This window comes from Larus michahellis, chromosome 4 (genome assembly GCF_964199755.1).
Source record: "Larus michahellis chromosome 4, bLarMic1.1, whole genome shotgun sequence".
Lineage (NCBI taxonomy): Eukaryota > Metazoa > Chordata > Aves > Charadriiformes > Laridae > Larus > Larus michahellis.
In genome coordinates, this window is record NC_133899.1 from 49,376,106 (window position 1) to 49,385,967 (window position 9,862).

At 42.3% G+C, this 9,862-nt stretch overlaps 1 long non-coding RNA gene across 1 annotated transcript; it reads left to right on the top strand.

Moving 5' to 3' along the window:
- Positions 1-476: 476 nt before the first annotated feature.
- On the top strand, positions 477-9,127 carry LOC141742399 (uncharacterized). Its single transcript, XR_012586689.1, has 4 exons — positions 477-621; positions 5,900-5,936; positions 6,531-6,755; positions 7,592-9,127. It is a non-coding gene; the product is annotated as an uncharacterized LOC141742399 (long non-coding RNA).
- Positions 9,128-9,862: the final 735 nt, after the last annotated feature.

The window sequence follows — 9,862 nt, forward strand, 5'->3', positions numbered from 1 at the left end:
ACCCGGAGTCCCCGGGACGGCTGCAGGGACCCAAACCCGCTCCCCCCGCCTCGGGCGCCGGCCTGCGCGGCCGAGTCGGGTCGGGTCGGGCTGCGGCCGGCGTGGCTGTCGGAACGGGGTCCCCTGCCGCCCCTCCGCCTGCTGGGATGGGTGGGTGACCTAGGGCTGGGCCAGGCCGGGGTACCTCACCCCGCCGCCCGCCCCCCGGTGGTGGGGTCAGGTGTTGCCGCCTCCCCCCAGCCCCCGGTCGCAAGCGGCTCCTTTAAATTCTTGTGGAGGTCACCGGAGGATTCGCCGCAGGCCAGCCCTGCTCGCGCGGCTTGAGCCAATCCCTTTCCAGGCGTGAGCTCTCCTCGGGGCCAATCAGAAAGGAGAGCCTTGGAGGCGGGAGGCCAGCCCCCGCGATGGACGGCGCGGGTGACCAATCACCGCCAAAACTGGACGGCTGATGCATACGAGCGACACCCAATAGGCTTGCGGCCGAGTGGGCGGGCCCGGCGTCGCCGGGCGCCGCGAGCCCCCCGCCGGGTGGCCGAGGTAAGGAGGGGAAGATGGCGGAGTGAGAGGAAGAGGCGGAGAGGCCGGGACCGGCCGCGGCCCCGCGGCCTCGGCCGCGCTCAGGTGAGCGCAGCGGGGAACAACAGCCTCCGGCGCGGGGCCGCACCCAGCCCGGTGCCCGGTGCCCCGCTCCCTGATTGGGCTGGGCCCGGGCGCCCGCGCACCCGCGTCCCCGTCCTGCTCCGTGATTGGGCTGGGCCCGGGCATGTTCGCGCCCGCCGCTTCCTGAGGCGCTCTTCTCCCGCCGCCGCACTGGGCTGGTTCGGGTCGGGCCGGACCGCCCAGCGCCACCAGCACCGGGTGCCTCCACGCCCAGCAGCGCGGCCTCCACACCGGGGTGGCTGGGGGTGTCCGTGTGGGGACGGCCGGCGCCCCCCAGGGACAGCTGCCGTGGCGCGGGTGAGGGGTGGGAACCGGGCCGGTTCGACCCACCCGCCGCCCTGAAAAGTCTGAGCAACTTCGGAGCCGGGGGCCAGGCTGTGCCGCAGCTCTGGTGGGAGCGGGCGGGCGGGCGGGCGGCGGTACCGGGCTGCAGTAGGTGGCCGGGAGACAGAGGCTGGTTCCTGCACAGCGGTGCCCTCCAGCCGGCTTAGGAACAGCCGAGAACACGCTTTCGGTGAACAGCTGCGGCTGACAGCGTGCGGACGTGGAGAAGAGAAACCAAAATATATCACCAGAAATTAGTCGTTTAATCTTCGGCTACAAGCGTAGCAGTCATTATAGCTACTCCTCTGTTGTCGTTGTTATTCATAGAATCTGTGTGCGAGATGGATTTTGCTAATCTGCAGTTATATCCTTTTCTGATGTCTTTATGTCATACTGACACAGGAGTGTACAAAGGGGATGGCTTCCAAGTCATTTGACAAAACTGGAATGTACAACTAATCTCCAGTACAAACTAAGTTTTGTGGAGAGATTATATTAATAGTGGAATTGATTGCAGCCTTATGAATTCATTTGACTTGATAATAAGGTGAAAAGGACTTTACACATGATGAAACATGTGAAACTATTACTAAACCCACCATGTCTCCTTTCCATGTTAGTAACATGCAGGTCAGGTATGCCATAAATTTTTCAAAATTATTGGAGATATTTTGTACTATAGAATGATACATTGTTTAAGTTAAAAAAAAAAAGGATGGGGGACTTTTTTACTGAAAGTAAAAGGATTATGATCACTATCATGAGATTCCTTGTGTTCTATATACAATGACAATTCTTTAAATCTCGAGTTTATCATAGAATTCTAAGTGACTGCATGTTCAACGTGCATGTCAGGTAAAAGGTAAAGAATTGAAGTGGTTAAATGAGAAGCACAACTTTAGATCTTGTGGAGATGTGGCATGTTATCTTACATGACCTAATAATGAAGTAGTTGTTTGTAACTCCAGAAATAACTCAAAAGAAATATGATAGGTGTGTTTGTCATTACTAGCTCTGAAAGCAGTAGCTGCTTTTGCAAAAAAGGAACATTTTAGCAATTTCATGTGCTATATTATTCATGTAGTAACAGTAATAGCAGCTTATGAGCAACATAAGGCACAGTATGCTGCAACTGATGAATATTCCTACTTATACATGTCTATGTGTGAATTGTTAAAATATGCCAGCCAGGGTGTTTGCCTTTGACATATTACATATAAGGATAATTCTGCTTTATATTATAATTAAAAGAATAATAGGCAATCAGCTTTCTTTCACATGAAGTTGTACGCTATTTTAGAAGTAAATTCAATTAGATCAATATTTGTTCTTAAATGTACAAGAGCTGTGAAAAGTAGTATCTTTAGAAAAACTAGAGTTTTCTGTTGCCCTGATATACGTCAAATTAACTATATGCACTGCATTGCAATCTTGCCCACAGTGCTGTGAGTCTGCAGTGTGTAGATCTACATGAACAGGCTATGTATGTATCTTATGATTGTGATCTGACAGTCAGGGGTGTCGAAAATTGTGGACCAACAGGCAAAATTCTGAAGTCTGTAAAAAGTCTAGAGTATGTCTTGGTATGTCTTGAACACCTCCCACGTTCATTCTTAAAAACTAGAAAAGGAACAGTGTTTGAAACCAATCCTGACATGCTGAGGGTGATGTGAATGCAGGAGGATTTTAAAAAAAAAAAAAAAAAAAAAGAGGATTTCCTAAAATGGGATGTGGAGGAAGGGATGATTCTTTGCCTAAATAGTATTCAAGGAGCACATTACTATGGTGTGCGTATCATGGAATACAAAGCTCATCTGTAAAACAGTCTTCCCTGTTTTGTCTGCTACTATTACAATGTTGTACCAATAATACAGCAGATATCCATTGGAAACTTCATAGGAGAGAAAGGTGATTTTATTTAAAATACAAAGTGAAACAAAACAGTCACTCAGGCTTGCAATCTCATAAGCAGCAGAATGTGTACAGTGCCCAAGATGTTTGTCCAGCAGCCAGGCACCATAGCAGGGTTGTTAAAGCTGCGTGTCCAGCAGTCTGGCGCTATGTTGCTCATGTCCAGATATAAGTCCAGGATCCCTTGTAGGGGCCAAGGGACACCAGCTGTCAGGTCCTTATGTATTCTGGTTTCTTCCTAGGTTGGCAACCGTTTCAGGTTTCAGATATGCCCTTGTGTATGTACCCTTTTGGAGGTGACGGTGGTCTGTGTGTCTGCCCTGTCCCACTTTGTGAATTATCACTGTTCTTTGTCTCCAGATCTGGGCGTCTTCTGAAATTGCAGGGGGATGAGCTGGGGTCTTGATGATCTGCCAACCTGGACCTGAGTACCATTAACACAAGCCCTTCCAAGAGCCCTGCTCCTGCTCTACGTTCCTATTCGTGCCTCCATGCTGAGGCACTCCCTTTCTTTCTCCAATCGCATCAGTCTTAGCCTTTCTTATTACAGTTCACTGCGTTGCCTCATAGATTGGGTTTAGATGCCTTTTTAAAAGCTGCCTAGAAAGTGAAAGGAGCATGAAGACAGTTATTTTTTTTTACTGGACTGTAAGCTACTTCTGTTGTATTTTGTGTTTATGATTTAAGCTTTTGTCGTCAGCTTTCCAGGTTAAATTTGACACTTTTAAGCCATCGGAAAGACCTCGGTGGACTTGCAATCTGTAGCGCTAACTTTGCTTTCTGTATCTTCACACATCTCCACCACATTTAACTTTCAAGTTTTTGTGTATTGGTCTTTCTACATAAACATGTTTCTAGGTCTTTCTTTCCTCGCCTACTTCTCAGGCTCTAGGGAAGAGGAGAGGAATTCTCTTCTATATCCCTGTTAGTTCTGCTTGTCTCCTGGAGTCTTTGGTGTGTATGAGAGAGAAAGAGACAAAGGTAATATTTTGGAAAGCTAGATCTGATGGATCTGAATTTTTGCTGACTGGTCTAACTAAGACTAAGGGTACCTAAAAACAGAGTGTGGGGGGTGGGGTGACACTTGGTTGCATAGCTGTGTACTATTCGTTTTAGTATAGCTTCCAATTCCAGTGTGCTGATTATGTCAGAACGCTGACACTTCCCCCCCCCCATTGGTATATTGGTAATAAGGCATATTGATCTATATGAGAAGACAAATACTACAGTTTTTCTGGTAAATTTATTTATGAGATATTTCTTCATCTCTTTTTGGCTTTCAATTTCCAGAAGTTGCCTGTATCCAAGAAATTATCTATCTGAATGTGAAATGTAAAGTTCATGGAAACTAACCTTTAGTTACAGTAGAGCAAAAAAATACGAATAGGCAATAGGTCAAAACATAATAAAAATAGTATTTTTCAGAATTTTTAACAGAAAAGGATTAATACATATAATGTTAAGTTTTACAGATATTTCTTGTTCCAGATCAATTGATTGTATGTTCAGTAAGTAAGGTATGAAACAAGAAAGATTTTTTTTTTCTTCTTCTTCATAATTTCCACTACATTTTAACTGTAGACTTGGTACTATCGACATCAATTTCACTGCCTGCTAATTTTCAATAGCCTTAATTTATATCCAGTTACATTTGCAAATTCTGTTGGTACTAGTGTGAATGCTGCTCCCACATACTCAATGAAAGTCAGATAGAAAGTATATCAAGCAGAGCAGTTAAAAACTGGGGCATCCAAAGTCAGTGAATTTGTTAAAATAAAATTTAAAAAAATAGGTTAAAGCAAACTGAATTTCAGTATTAGATGATACATTCCTTTGTATGAGTTGATTTAAGTGTCACCTGCTGCTTTTTTATAAGAAGACTTACTTTAGTTTAGTTTATATGTAGTTTTAGAATAAGTGAAAGAAACCTCAACTTTTCAAAGTTTTCAATGTTTCCATTATGATAAGCAGGTTTGGGAGAGTTCCTGATAACTGTTCCTTATCAAGTTAATTGTTTTGTGAATCATTTCCTGTTTGTTCCTTAATCTCTCAAAGTCCCATAGTGCTTGGCACGTTCTTGAGGGAGGACTTGAATAGGAAGGGTCAGAATTGACAACATGAGAATGGAATAACTACCCTGAAATTACGGGGCTAGAGATCATCTGCTGACTGCACATTTTCTGAAGGTGCAGATCCCTGGTGCTTGTAGACATGCTGTGTTGTGCAGGAGGGTGGAAGCTAGTAATACTTTGAGGATACTGGGAGTTTTTAATAATTTAAGTTCTGTGTGATGAGATAGTTCTGCTTATAGCAATGCGTTATTCTTCCAGTTAGGTTGTCAACTCAGCATCCTTGAGAACAGTCTTTTTGCTTCCTTGCTCCAGTGGTTTGTTATCAACATGAAAGAGTTTCTTGCCTTCCTGGAGGCTGTAGCTGTGTCCATCTCAGTTTATATGAAACTGGAACGTGTGTCTGTTGATGATAGCTTACCATAACAAGGTCGTTTATCTGCAAAATTAAAAATAAGTTTTTGGTAGTGGTGTATAATTAATGCTCCAGGTACAGTCGGTCGAGCATGGGCTGCAGGCTGTTCTCAATAAAGTAGAAACCAATAAATTCCAGGGAAAAAGGTAACTCAGTATTGTATAAACTACTTTCTGTGGAATCAATGACACACATGATTTTACTCAAGGAAACAGAATGGTTTCAGGCGTGTTTTGGGTAGATGCTGCTCCTCGCCAGCCTGTTCTTAGTTAAAGTTTGCCTATCCTGGGTCTTCCTTACTCTGTCCCAATTCACTTTACCATCTTTTCCCTTAAACTGAAGAAAGGGGGTAGTTGTGATCATTGGAAAAGTAACAACGGCATGTTTTATATAGAATGTCTAAAAATGCTATTTCCTGGAAGGTACAGCTAATCCTTTGTGTCTTGTGCAGATAATCATGTATGATCTGAATAGCTTCCTAGAAGGAAATTTAATTTCATTTGTTCGTCTCTCTCTCTAGGCTCACTGAAGGGAATGAGGATTGATCAAAAATAATGGTGAGTAAAGCCATAAGGTTATTTAGGTACTAAGTATCAGATACTAAGCTTGATGGGTTTGTTGGTTGATACAGGTTTTTTTCATTCTTCTTTTTTTTTTTTCTTTTTTTCCCATCCAAAGAAATCAGCCATTCAGATTTTAATTTTTCATAGGATACTTTCAGAGAACTGGCATGTTGCCAGCGTCAGCTTTCAGCTTGGGCTTTGCTTGAAAGAAGCTTTTATTTAACTATATATTCTAACAAGAATAAATGCTTTTAAAGTTATAAAATTCCTGTCCAATGATGTAATTTTGCTCTGGTAAGATACACTAATTGTGTAATTGTATTAACTTTGAGTAGTTATCTTCAAAGTTGTGTTTGTTAAACAGTAGCATTGGAAGAAAGATAACATAACCAAATGTCAATTATCAAATAGAAAAAAAGTACATTCAAAATTTCAAAAGATGACAATCCATTTCTGGAGTTTTGATTTTATTTCCCCCGCACCCCCCACCCCGTGAATGAAATAAAGGTATTCTGGTATTTAAGATGTGTGACAGTGTTGCATTCTGTTTTCAGCTCTCCCACAAACCTTTGGCATGTTTTGTTGCAGGTCTCCAGATCTGTTTTTCCCCATCTTCGTAATAAGACTTTCTCAACAGTGTGAGCATGGATGGTCAAGCTCATGATCAGCTGAAATGTTTGAGTGCCTCAGAGAGAAAGTGATGGTGACATGTGCTCTATTTCCATTTTCATGATCTGCTCGCTACTGCTAACATAGGAGTTGAAAATTGTCACTGGAAGATTATTGCTGAACTTGATCAACTAGAGGCTTAAGGTAATTAGAATAAGATGAGAAATACAGATAGAGAAAAGAGAGGAAGGGGTTAGAAAATATGGCGTATGTTTTTGTGTGTGAGAAAGAGAAACCAAAGAAAAAAAATCTCTCTCGTGACTCATTGTAGTACAGGAGAACGATAATAAATGTTTCTGGCATTAGCTATGCAGGAGCGCCCCCACCTTACCTTCCAATCCAGGGTGGCATCAAACTTAAAGCAAAAAAATCATGTCTTAACAGCTACTGTGACTAGGTGACACCAGGTGAGTCTCACTGATGAAAGGCCAGGAGATCAGTGACAAGATGACAGTTGTTGAAGCATGTCTATACTGTGGATAAGTGGGGATAAATGAGTAAAAGTACGTACCTAATCTGTGTGGTCTTACAGCTGTCATAAGTGCTTTTTTCCTCTACAGCATTGGCAGTTTAGTTAATTAAGCGATAGTTTACAGTGTCTCTCTGAATTGTGACCTGCTATAACAGAATATACTCTGTCTGTGTGCAGTGTGCATTCTGGTACTACTTCAACATTCGCATGCTGTATGGTGGAGCTACAGTTAAGAAGCCCCATAGCTGATTAACACTAGTATATTTTTGGATGCATTGCTTCTGAGTAAGCGTACAGTTCAGCATTTCTCTAGTATTTCCTTAGCCAGCTTATCGACATCTACAGTTAGTTATAAAATCTTACAGAGCAAGGGATAATTGCAGTTTGTGAAGCCAGCTAATTTTTTGTCCATTAGAGTCAGGCTTTTAAAGTAAGGAACCAGTGGGCATTTTAATGTCGATTGTATTTTATTGATTCCTAAACTACCTCTCCTGTTTTGGGGTTCCAGATCCTCTCCTGACCTTCAAGAAGAACGTGGGTCTGTTGCTTGCTCATAGGCTGCGAGATATGTATGTTTCTCTTTTAGCAAGCAAAACCTGCCCTTCACTTCCATGGAGCTGAATGAACAAAGACCTCTCCACTTCCTATTTCAACCATCTCACCCAACATTTGATTCACCAGATGACTTCTCCCACAGAAGTACCCTGCTGTTTTATCAAAACTCAAAAGCAGAGTAACAGAAATCAGCATTTGTTTCCTGAAGAAATGTCTTCTGTACCAGCTCTTCATCCAGCTTTTTGCATTCTGTTTTAAAATGAGAAGTACTTTGTAATCAGATGCAATTGGAAGCTGGTGTTCTTCACCAATATCTCCTTCTTCATTTTAGGAAGGTTAAGTATTTCACTGTGTCACATTGGAATTCCTAGCAGATAAAGTGTCTGCATGCATTGCTATGTCAAACTCTCTTGACATGTATGAAAAGTTGCAGCAGGAAAACCAGAACATATTCTTTGCTCTGACATGAGGAGGAAACTTAGCAAACAACTGGGGACATCCCATACAGGTATTTTCTAGTCCAGGACCGAGGCTTGACTTTGTAGATAGATGTCTTGATGTCAACTCACGTAAAGCAGCTAACGCACAGGAACAAATGCAGAATCACTTTGTCTGTAGCGTGTAAATGCATCGTCCCAGTCTGTGATCAAAATGTATATTTGCATGTGTGAACCTATGTAAGTGCTGGATATGAAGAGCTTTCACCAGAAGGAGAAATTTCTCTGCACCATTTCATTTTTAGCAAAGAAAAATGAAGCTTTAAAGGCCTCTGGGGTAACACGATAATGATTAGGTTTACATTAAATCATTCTCTCCCTCTGGCTTTCTATGAATACTTAGCAGCAAAAGAAACAAAAGCATTCTACAGTAGAAGAGATGGGGCAGTACTTTATTAAAGAAATCAACTTCTGGTAGGATGGAAGAGACCAGAGGTGTAAAGTTGCAGTTTATCTACTCAGCTTCCTTGGCACAGTTTCAGCTTTTCTTACTGCTGATGGAATCACCTTTTTGATTCTTCTGTGACTGAGAACTGAGATGACCTGTATGTTTCCATCATCTAGGTGGAAGTCGGCCCAAGAGAAATGGACTGTTAGCAACGTAAGAGGGGTGAATTGAGAGAGAGCAGAAGTACTTAGGACGGGCCTTTTTCTGGTTCCTTTTATTACTATCCAAACTAAGGCGCAATCTGTTGTTCTTATGTTTACACAAGATTCTTTGTCTCCATAATTTGTCATTATATAGGATGTTTTCTGTCATTCTGAGATGGGAGCGTGTATTGTTTACATGCTCCCCGCTATGGTATTCTATATGGCAAGTAAGATTTCTTGGCAAAAAAAAACAGAACTGGGATGTTTATTCTATTCCACTTCAAATCTGGAGCTCTTCTTAGCGCACCTTATTCCAAGCTTGTGATTTAGAAAATGTGACTTACTAGCTTAAAATAATATTTTCAAATCTGGATCAAATAAAGGTATATCGGTTCTGTTAATAGGTTTTGGGAGATAATAGCATGGTTGGGGGGAGTGTTTTAGATTTCTTGTTTTGTTCTGCTTTTCTTTTTAGATAACTCCTGGAGACAGCCAGGCAACCTGAAAACGGCTGAAAAAGCCAACAGTTTAAATCCTTCTTAAATCTTAATGATAGATTGCAAGGGCAGCATTCTGATATTTAAAATGAGGTGATGTTTTATGGGACCAAGTTCCATAGCGGAGTAAGGACAAGTGTTGATGTTGATCCTAGTCTTCAGAGTAGAGCTGAGTTAAGTCTGCGTTTTGACTTGCATTGTAGGAATAAGATTTAATGACAGCTTTACCCATTTTTTGTTTCCATGAAGAAAAGATCAGACACGTAAGCTAAAGAGTGGTGGGCAAGACACTGCATATCAAAATAATGCCAACTGTAATGAGCAGAGGGGTGCACTAAAAATGTGTGTAACATTGTGATGAGCTGTGTGATATGAGTTACACTGATCTTGATGAGGCAACCACCAGCTTAGCCTGACTTCTTTTAAGAACACAGGATTTCTTTGCTGAGTATGGTCTGAATTTTCTGGCACTGGGGACAACTAGAAAAGCACACTTCCTTCTAGGGCCTCCTTACGTTGAAACCAATAGGATTTAATGTAGATGTTTGTAGAAGCAGGATCCATCTCTCAGTGATGGAAAACACTGTCACTATCATAGGATTATAAGTGGTTCGGAGGTATCTGATCTAAGAAACATCT